We start from the raw sequence: 10,209 nt of genomic DNA, 5'->3' as shown, positions 1-10,209 counted from the left end.
GCTGGTCCAGCTGACCCCACACCTCCGGGTCAGCAGCTCAGATTCTTTCAAGGCCACCAGGCCAGCTCCTCGCTGCACTGGAGTCACGGCTGGAGCAGCGGCCACCACAACTGCCTTCCAGCGCTGGTTCTCTGCGTTTCTATCACATCACCCATCCGTCCCACCCCAAGTGCCTCCCCGACTAATGTATTTATGTCATGTCTCAGACTGGGGGTGTTGCTTAAGCAAATTAGCAAATAACTCCAACCGTACAGTTTCATTTATTTCCGCAGCTCCCAACTACCAGGGACTGGGGAGTGGGCAGGAGACGGTCGGCTCTCTCCGGCTCCTCCCACCTCGGATCAGAGGAGGTGACTGAGGCTTCTTCCCTCCCAGGGGAGAACGAGCTCCTGTACACAAAGCCAGGCGGGGGCAGGAGCCCCAACAAGCCGTCATGACACCTTCAAATACCGTCTGGTCTCTCTAAAACATGGGTGCCGTGCAGCCTGGAGGCAGGGGGCTCATCCGTGTGTGAACACAGAGACCTCCCAGCCCCACATCCTCCTGAGCTGGAGGTCCAGCCCCCAGGCACATCTGTCTGAATGTAGCAACTCACCAGCTATTTAACCTTCAAAGACACTTAAGCCACTATCCCCATTTTACAATTGGGAAAACAGAGGCTCAGAAAGGTTACACAAATCCATAATAAAGTGATGAACAAGCACAGAGGGTACTGGACATTTAGTCTTTGTAGCTCGGCCTCATCGAAGTCACCCTGACTCAGCACCGTCATGCTACACTGCTTCTCAGGGGGAGACGATCACTGGGTGGATGAGGGATGGGTGGGTGAGTGAGCCGATGGGTGGACAAAGATGAGAGGATTACGGACAGATGGAGGCATTTATAAATCAATCCACCCATCTTGAGATAGCTCTGCCTCCTTTATACCAACTGATCTCTCTCTAGCTGGATCCCTCCCTTTCCTCCAAATTTTTCCTCCAACTGTCCTGGCGTGGCTTATTTTTCCGGCACACAGAATAGCAGTCACACCAGACAGCCTCTAGGAGGACACACAGGGTGAGGTGGGGACTCGAAAGACAGGACATTCGGGGAGAGTGGCATGGGGACCTGCGGGTCTGCTCAGCTCCTGGGCCAGGTGGGCCTCGCTGGGTGGGCCAGGGGGTGGTCTCCCAGCCTCAGGTCTGGGAGAAGCAGCAAGTTCTCATGGAAACCTCCCGGCTTTTCAGAACTGGTGAGCATTGTTCGGCATTTGTATTCTGCGTGGTAACATTCAGCCCGTCTTTCCAAAATGCTTCCTTTCTTCTCAGCCAGCTCACTTGAGATCTTGGCATTTGCGGGCCATGGCTTTGTGGGTGGTGAAAAAGACCCATCAGGTATTCATCAGCAGAGCACTGGAAGATGACCATATCGTTTTAACTTTTCACTGGCCATCTATGTCCAAATAGACACACATCCACACGTGGCATGCACACAGCAGCGAGTGTGTGCGGGGCTCAGGGCAGAGAGGGATGCGAACAAAATCCACTACTTGCGCTTCCAAGATTAATCTTCCTCCAAAAGGTTACAATTCTTTCTCGCTAACACTTCCCCATCTCATTTAACAGAAAACACTGCCTTCCAACTGCATAATCTGTTAAATTCAACAAGATACATGCAAGCTTCTCCATAATCTACGTTGTTCCCGGAGCAGCGTATGGAGCCCGGTGGAGTTTTAGTGTGTCTGAATGCAGCGGCAATCAGACAAATACCCCCTTACGGCTCCCCCACCCGCACATCCCCGGCTCGCAGAAAACAGCAGAGGGGACTGGAATAAAGAGACAGCGTTAACGATCTCTGATTGCATTTTTAGTGCGTCTTTGACAGTTCTGTGTTTAAACACTTGCCGATGTCTGGGAGACTCACGTGAGCAGACTTTTTGGGATGGCACGCGGTCTAGAGTAACTCTGGAATGCGGAGCCAGCCTCGAGCCATCATGGGGGCTGCACATGGCTTGGGTACCCGCATGCCACTGCCGTGCACGCGTGGAGGACACGGGCCGGCGATGCAGGAAGGGAATTCTGAGTGCAGCACGAGCGGGCAGGGGAGGCTGAAGATGGGAGCCTGGGACAAGGGCAGGGCTGAGCGAGGCAGCACGCCGCAGAGGCTGTGCTCCCCACAGACGCTGGTTTGTGCTGCCCTGTGCCGGGCACTGTGACCAGCAATTCACACTCGATGCTTCTAGGTACCCTTAGAAAGCAAAGCTGGACCCCACCTCCGCTTCCTGGCTATCTGGCCTGGAGGGAAAACCATCACTTCTCTGAGCCCCAGCATCCTCACCCATAAAGGTGGAATGTTCAGGGCTCCTCACAGAGTTCTTAGAAAAATCAAATCGGGGAAGACAGGTAAAGCCCCTGTATTGCACTTAAACAGGGGGTTGTTTTAATCAGGGGTGGTAAGACTCGCAGACTTGGAAATTACTGTCCTGAGGAGGAAGTTTATACTCACAAATCCCTAAAAACAGGACAAGGGGGTGGAAGATGAGCTAGTGAATAAGGCAGATGGGCTCTGGGGGAGACGGTTGATCCTCGATGTCTGCTCCCGGCCCTGGGGGGACCAGGACAGCATACAAGAACCTTGGAGAGGGCGTGGCTGGGGGCTGGGGGTGGGTGGGGGTGGAGAACTCTGGATTGGCTGGTTTGCTTCTGAAAGGTATGCTCAGAACCGAGTCCTTACTCTTCTCGTCAATGAGTAAACTCTGGAGGGCTAGTCCCGCCAGAGACTTGGGGCCAGCCAGCCTCCAAGATACCAAGTCAGAATTCAGAATACTCAAAGGCAGGATTTATACAACCCAGATGGCAGCTGTCATCATTGTCTTTAGGGCTGGAAGGAGGATGAAATGCCATGCTTTACCAGGAAATCCAGTATTCTCAGGGCTTCCCTGGTGGCTCAGAGAGTAAAAAATTTGCTTGCAACACGGGAGACCCAGGTTCAATCCCTAGGTCAGGAACACTCCCTGGAGAAGGGAATGGCTACCCACTCTGTATTCATGCCTGGAGATTTCCACGGACAGAGGAGCCTGGCGGGCTACAGTCCATGGGGTCGCAAAGAGCTGGACACGACTGAATGACTCACGCTTTCATGTCACTCTGTCACCAGGAAATCCAGAGATGGGAGCTGGGAGGATGGAGATGAGAAAACAGACCTAAGGAAGTTAGGTCACATGCCTGGGGTCACAGAGTAGCACCGGAATCCAGACTGCCTGGCCAGACCTGGGTGTTCAGACCCCCACTGTGGGACAGACGGTCCTGGGAGGGTGGCCCCTCTGCCAAGCTGCAGGCTGGCCGGCTCGGGCCCTGTGTGGGAAGCTCTGGATTTATAACCCAACACGAGTGCCCATATTTAAAAGGCAAATGCAATTTTTCTTCTGTTTCCTCCTAATAGCCAAAATGTTTAACTTTCAAACATTTGTTTTTCCTGGGAAATGTTTTAAAACCAGGAACATTCAGTCCTCATCTTCTATTTAAATGCTCGTTTCAATCGCTACGGCAGACCAGATACGACTTGAGGCTGCAAAGGACAGTTGAAAGGTTTCTGTGTTCTTTCTCCCAAAAATTAGGCCTCCTATAGCCAGAAAGATTTTGCGGAAACTTCCCCAGAAGTCACGGCTTGCCAGAACACACACCCGCCCACCAAACACTTCACAAAAGGCCCCTTGAGACCTTCACCAAGGGCCAAGCTGGTGACCCTGTATGTAGCATGCATGCAGAACTCGAGGCTATGGCGCCCCCTCCAGGCCAGGCCCCGTCGGTGCCACGACCTCACCTTCCCGCAGCACAGCACACCATGCACCTCTGAGCTGCCGAAGGCTTCCTGATATTTGCTCACGCTGTTCCACCCACCTAGGACTCCCTTCCTGCCTTCTTCCTGAGCCAACTCCAACTCCACTCACCCGTCACCAGCGGGCCCAAGTGCCACTTCCTCCAGGCTGCCTTCCATGATCACCCGCTTTCACCCAGCCCTGCCCAGCCTGCGCTCTCTCTGTCAGCTGCTTTGTGCGCTTCCCCCATCGGCCGGACGTCCTGACCCTGGAACCCACTCCTTCCTCCCTGCACCTAGCACAGGGCTGGCTACACGGGGAGGTGCTCATACACGTTACCTGAATCCCATGCAGGACTAAGGATGAGGGGTGGATGGTGAGATCACTGAGTCACTAAAGGTCCCCCAGGCAACCCACCACAGAATGTTCTGGAAGGACCATCACTAAGATGACCAGCACATCGCGCGGCAGATCCCAAGCTGTCGTGTCTTCCACTCCCTCAACAGACATCAGTGGGGCATGAGGCCCGGGCACAGGGCTGGTACCCAGAGGCTCCGGGAAGAGCCTGGGCTGGAGGCTGGGAGGCCTGGGCTGAGCCTCACCTCTGTTACCACCTCCCTGGACCCAGGTGAGGCCTCCCCTGCTCAGGCCTCAGTTTCCCCATCGGTCCCACAAGAAGGTGACACGGAGGTCCTGACCTCTTGTCAGCTTCCTAAGACCTTCCAGGCGATGCTGGGATGGGGGTCCCCAAGACAGGTGCTGACTGTGTTAAACAGAAGGGCTCACACAGGGCGGGTGTTCCGAACACCCACGCTGCCTGCGTGTTGCTGACAGCCTGTGACGTCAATGGTAGAGGAATAAAAGGGTGTGACTCTCCTACAAGAAGCAGGACAAGCTACGGCCGGAGCCCCAGGCGGCTTGGGGACCTGGGCTCAGGGGCACAGTCTGACCTAGAACATCAGGAAGCAGGCAGGCCCAGAACCCCCCATCAGGCCATCACCATGCCCTTCACCCCCTAATCTCTGCAGAAAAGAGGGCATTTACTCTCAAGGGAAAACAATGGCTCCACAGCCCCACTTAGAGACCACTGTCCTGAGGGGAGATGGACAGTGAGGCAAGAGCCTGAACAGCAGGAAGATGAAGGGCAAGAATGAATACGGTGACTGTGGAGGCCCCAGGCCCCTTCCCCGACATGCTCTCAAACTCTGGAAGCCAGCCTTGCAAACCAGGGAACTCATCTCTGGGGAGAAAGACACGTCCAGGAGGAAAACCTACAAATAGCAACATCAGGTGCTCCCCAAAGAGACAGCCAGGGCTATCGTGGTACATTCCCCCTCCACATGTACACACATGTATACACACAGCTTATCAACAGCTTTGGGACTTCCCTGGTGGTCCTGGGTAAGACTCCACACTCCCAATGCAGGGGGCCTGGGTTCGATCCCTGGTCAGGGAACTAAGATCCCACATGTTGCAACTAAAGATCCCACATGTGATTGAGACCCGGTGCAACCAAATAAATAAATATTTTTTAAAAAACAGCTTTCAAGTGTCTGGTTCTTAAACACAACACATAGGGTCATCAGATCTCAGAGAAAAGCCTCCAAGGTGAAAACGGGCAGAGGCGCAAATAAGAAAGGAAATTGGAGAAAACGGGGTTGATGCAGGGAAAAAAAAAACATATATATATATAGTTATCACCATTGGTGAGATGATAGAAGACGTTGCATCCATGAAATTCTAGCAGGGCGCTGTTAACAAAAGAAATTAAAATGTGGCAGAATATTTTAGTTTTGGTTAAAGAGTAGAAGAGGTAGTTGAGGAAATTTCCCTGAGATTGAAACAAAATAACAATGAAGCGAGACAAAAACCAGGGACTCACATGTGAATACTACAAAAAAGAAGTCAGGAAGAAAAAAAAAGAGGGGTGGGAAATTTTGAAAAATTCACAGGATGAAAGACAATATTTGCTCCATTTAAAGGGTTACCTCAATAATGAACAAAAACCACTCACATCTGAGACACACTGTCTAGAAACAAAACAGGCCACATACAAAGGATGAGATACTCAATAGAGACAAAGGAGACTGGAAGAAAACAGAGCGACGCCGTCCGCGTTCTGAGGGAAGGTGATCTGCTACCCACAACTCTACACCCAAACTACCAATTACTATGGGGGACAAAATACTTTTCCTGACGTACCATTTGGCCAGACAGTTATCTCCAGCGCATTCTTTCTCAGAAAAGCTACTGAAGCGTGTGCTCCACCAGAATGAGGGAGTAAACCAAGAAAAAGGAAGTCACAGGACCTCAGGACCAGGAGCTCCAAGACAGAGGAAGGCAAACGGAAATGGTGAAGGGCGATCCCAGGATGGTGAGGGTGCAGAGGCCTGGCAGGCAGCTAATCCAGATTGGGGCAGGGGTCAGAGGCTCAGGAAGTACAAGAAAAATGAGCCAACAGAGGGTCCAGCCCAGCTCACCACACTGCTGAGAGGCATTTAAAACCCTGCAGGAGACAGGGATGAACCACGATGGGTACACAGGGAAAAAAGCAAGCAAACAAACCAATTAATTACTTTACAAAAAACAATAGGTTATACAGTGAACATTTAACCAAAAACTGTGATGGGACTGTAGAAAAAGGATCAGAGATGTGTATATATGGATAGAGAGACTAAGTCTCTAAGTTTTCACTGTAAGACATTAAAAAGGAATCTCTAAAATTGAAAAATAAAACGCAGCAATATGAGGTTGTTACTTAGAGACGCCGTGGTAATAAAGGAGCAGCTACCCAATATGCATAGGGAATAGAAATCACTAGGGAGAAGACTGTTGGCTTTACCATAAGCCTTGTAGCTGTTATGACTCATTGCGCACATGCATTACCTTAACAGGTGGCACAGTGGTAAAGAATCTGCCTGCCAAGGCAGGAGACGCAGGAGATGCTGGTGTGACCCTGGGTTGGGAAGATCCCCTGGAGAAGGAAATGGCAACCCACTCCAGAATTCTTGCTTGGAGAATCCCATGGACAGAGGAGTCTGGAGGGCTACAGTCCAGGGCGTTGCAAAGAGTCTAACGCAACTGAGCAACAATAGGGTAATAAATAAAACTGCAATGAAATTAAACGAAGGCGTCAGAGGCCAGGCACTCCTCACCTGCCTCCTGCCTCTGCCCAGAGCAGCCTGATCTCTTACTCACTCTACCTACTGCTCAAAATCTAGAACCAAATAAAACGAGGCCACAGTTGAGACTGGTGGAAAGACAGAGCAGGCAGAAAACCTGAACTGGTTGACTCCTCTGCGATTCTGAGGGTCTAAGTGCTGGGAGGTCTGGCAACCAGGTTCAAAGGCAGGTGATCCGGCCAAGCAGCTCCTCACCTGGCAGGTCCGACAGCCACGAATGGTATCGCAGGTGTCACCTGCTGAGAATCTGCGACATGCTCCCCCATGCCCGACATCTAACCCTCACAACAGCCCCACAAAACTGGCAGTAGATCAGTGGATGAAGGAACTGGGGCTCAGTTATGTTAAAGAAGTGCAAATTGGTTAAGCAGAGAAGTCGGAACCTGAACCCTGATCCATCTGTAGCTGAAGCCACGATTTCTCCATATCTGTCACAATCACCCAGACGTATTATATACACCAAAGTTTTTGCATTAAACATTTCTCTAGAAATGGAAAAAATGGTGCTATACACTTGAGTCCTTACAAAACCTCCTGCTGAGGAGCTCTCAATGACTTTATTTTAAACAACATAATATTTTCAAGATATCTTGTGGCTTCGTAAACAAACCTTTAAAGACCATTTTGAAAAGCAGTACAGATTTTAGAACAAAATAAACGAATTCAGCAAAGGTGCAGGATACAAAAACAATGGGGAAGACAGTTGCATTTTTAAACACTAACAATAAACAATCTGAAAAGGATATTAAGAAAACAACCCTATTTGCAACAGCATCATAAAGAAAAAATATATAAAAATAAATTTAACCAAGCAGGAAGAAGATCTGTATGTAAAAACTCCAAAATGTCTGCTAAGAGACTAAAGAAGACACCAATAAGTGGAAAGATATCCTGTGCCCATGAATTGGAAGACTTCCTATTATTAATATGTCAATACTACCCAAAATGATCTACAGATTCAATGCCATTACTACCAAAATTTCAATGATGTTTCTTTGGGAAACAGCAAATCCATCCTAAAATTCACATGGAATCTCAAGGGTCCCTAAATAGCCAAAGGAATCTCGAAAAAGAAAAACCAAGTTGAAAGTCTCTTACTTCCTGACTTCAGAACCGACTACAAAGCTACAGTAATTAAAACAGTATGGTACTGGCATAAACAAACACACATATCAATGCAATGGAATAGAGTCCAGAGATAAATGTATATGGTCAAGTTATTTTTTACAAAGAACTTAAGACCACTCAGTGAGGAAAAGACAGTCTTCCACAAATGCTGCCGGGAAAACTGGACATCCACATGTCAAAGAATGAAGCTAGCCACTTAATCCATGCTTCCTAAGTCACTTTATTCATATCTCACTTTTTGTGACCCCCTGGACTGTAGCTCACCAGGCTCCTCTGTCCATGGGATTCTCCAAGCAAGAATACGGGAAAGGGTTGCCAGGCCCTCCTCCAGGGGATCTTCCCAACCCAGGGATCGAACCCGCATCTCTTAGGTCTCCTGCATGCAAAAAGTAACTCAAAATGGAACAAAGATCTAAAAGTAAGAGCTAAAGCTATAATACTTTTAAAGAAACCGTAGGAGGAAAGCTTCATGACACTGGATTTGGCAATGATTTCTTGGCTATGACACCAAAAACACAAGCAACGAATGAAAAAACATATCAAAGTTTAAAACGTCTGCACATCAAAGATACCAGGGCAGAGTGAAAGGCAACCCAAAGATTGGGGGAAATATATTTGCAAATCACATTATTAGGGAAACGCAAATAGAACTCTGAGATAATAACCTCACATACATCAGAAAGGTTACTATCAGAAAAACAAAACAACAAGAGCTGGTGAGGATCTGGAGAAATGACAGCCCTCGGGCACTGTTGGAGGGAGAATAAAATGAAACAGCCACTATGGTACAGAAATTTCTCAAAAAATTTAAAACAGATCCAGCAATTCCATTTCTGAGTATATAACCTAAGGAATTGGAAACAGAGGCACAAACAGGCATTTGTACACTCATATTCAAAAGGCCAAAAGGTGAGACCAACTCAAGAGTCCATCAGCAGATAAATGGATGAATACAATGTGCTCTATCCATACAATGGAATACAATTCAACCTTTAAAGGGGAGGGAATTCTGACTCCAAGCTTCAGCGTGGGTGAACCTTGATGATATTGTGCTCAGAGAAATAAGCCAGTCACAAAAGAACAAAGCCTGTATGATTCTACCTGTAGCAGATGTTTATAGCTAAATTCACAGAGACAAAAGAATGGTGGTACCAGGGGCTGGAGGAGTTAATGTTTCGTGGATACGGGGTTTCAGTTTGAGAAGATGAAGAGTTCATGAGACAGATGAAAGAGAGGGCCCCATGACAGTGTGAGGAGACAGACGGCAGTGAGGGCCCCATGACAGTGTGAGGAGACAGACAGTAGTGAGGGCCCCATGACAGTGTGAGGAGACAGATGGCAGTGAGGGCCCCATGACAGTGTGAGGAGACAGACAGTAGTGAGGGCCCCATGACAGTGTGAGGAGACAGACAGTAGTGAGGGCTCCATGACAGTGTGAGGAGACAGACAGTAGTGATGGCCCCATGACAGTGTGAGAAGACAGATGGCAGTGAGGGCCCCATGACAGTGTGAGGAGACAGATGGCAGTGAGGGCCCCATGACAGTGTGAGGAGACAGACAGTAGTGAGGGCCCCATGACAGTGTGAGGAGACAGATGGCAGTGAGGGCCCCATGACAGTGTGAGGAGACAGACAGTAGTGAGGGCCCCATGACAGTGTGAGGAGACAGATGGCAGTGAGGGCCCCATGACAGTGTGAGGAGACAGACAGTAGTGAGGGCCCCATGACAGTGTGAGGAGACAGATGGCAGTGAGGGCCCCATGACAGTGTGAGGAGACAGACAGTAGTGAGGGCCCCATGACAGTGTGAGGAGACAGATGGCAGTGAGGGCCCCATGACAGTGTGAGGAGACAGACAGTAGTGAGGGCCCCATGACAGTGTGAGGAGACAGACAGTAGTGAGGGCTCCATGACAGTGTGAGGAGACAGACAGTAGTGATGGCCCCATGACAGTGTGAGGAGACAGACGGCAGTGAGGGCCCCATGACAGTGTGAGGAGACAGACGGCAGTGAGGGCCCCATGACACTGTGAAGGAGACAGATGGTAGTGAGGGCCCCATGACAGTGTGAGGAGACAGACGGTAATGAGGGCCCCATGACAGTGT

At 49.7% G+C, this 10,209-nt stretch overlaps 1 protein-coding gene across 2 annotated transcripts in view; it reads right to left on the bottom strand.

The window, feature by feature from the left end:
• MPPED1 (metallophosphoesterase domain containing 1) overlaps positions 1-10,209 on the bottom strand; it is an 83,138-nt gene that overhangs the window by 31,120 nt on the left and 41,809 nt on the right. The window lies entirely within an intron of this gene.

Source organism: Bos javanicus, chromosome 5 (assembly GCF_032452875.1).
Source record: "Bos javanicus breed banteng chromosome 5, ARS-OSU_banteng_1.0, whole genome shotgun sequence".
In the NCBI taxonomy this organism is placed as follows: domain Eukaryota; kingdom Metazoa; phylum Chordata; class Mammalia; order Artiodactyla; family Bovidae; genus Bos; species Bos javanicus.
Note: the sequence above shows the minus strand (reverse complement) of the source record. Positions and strands in the feature narration are given on the sequence as shown.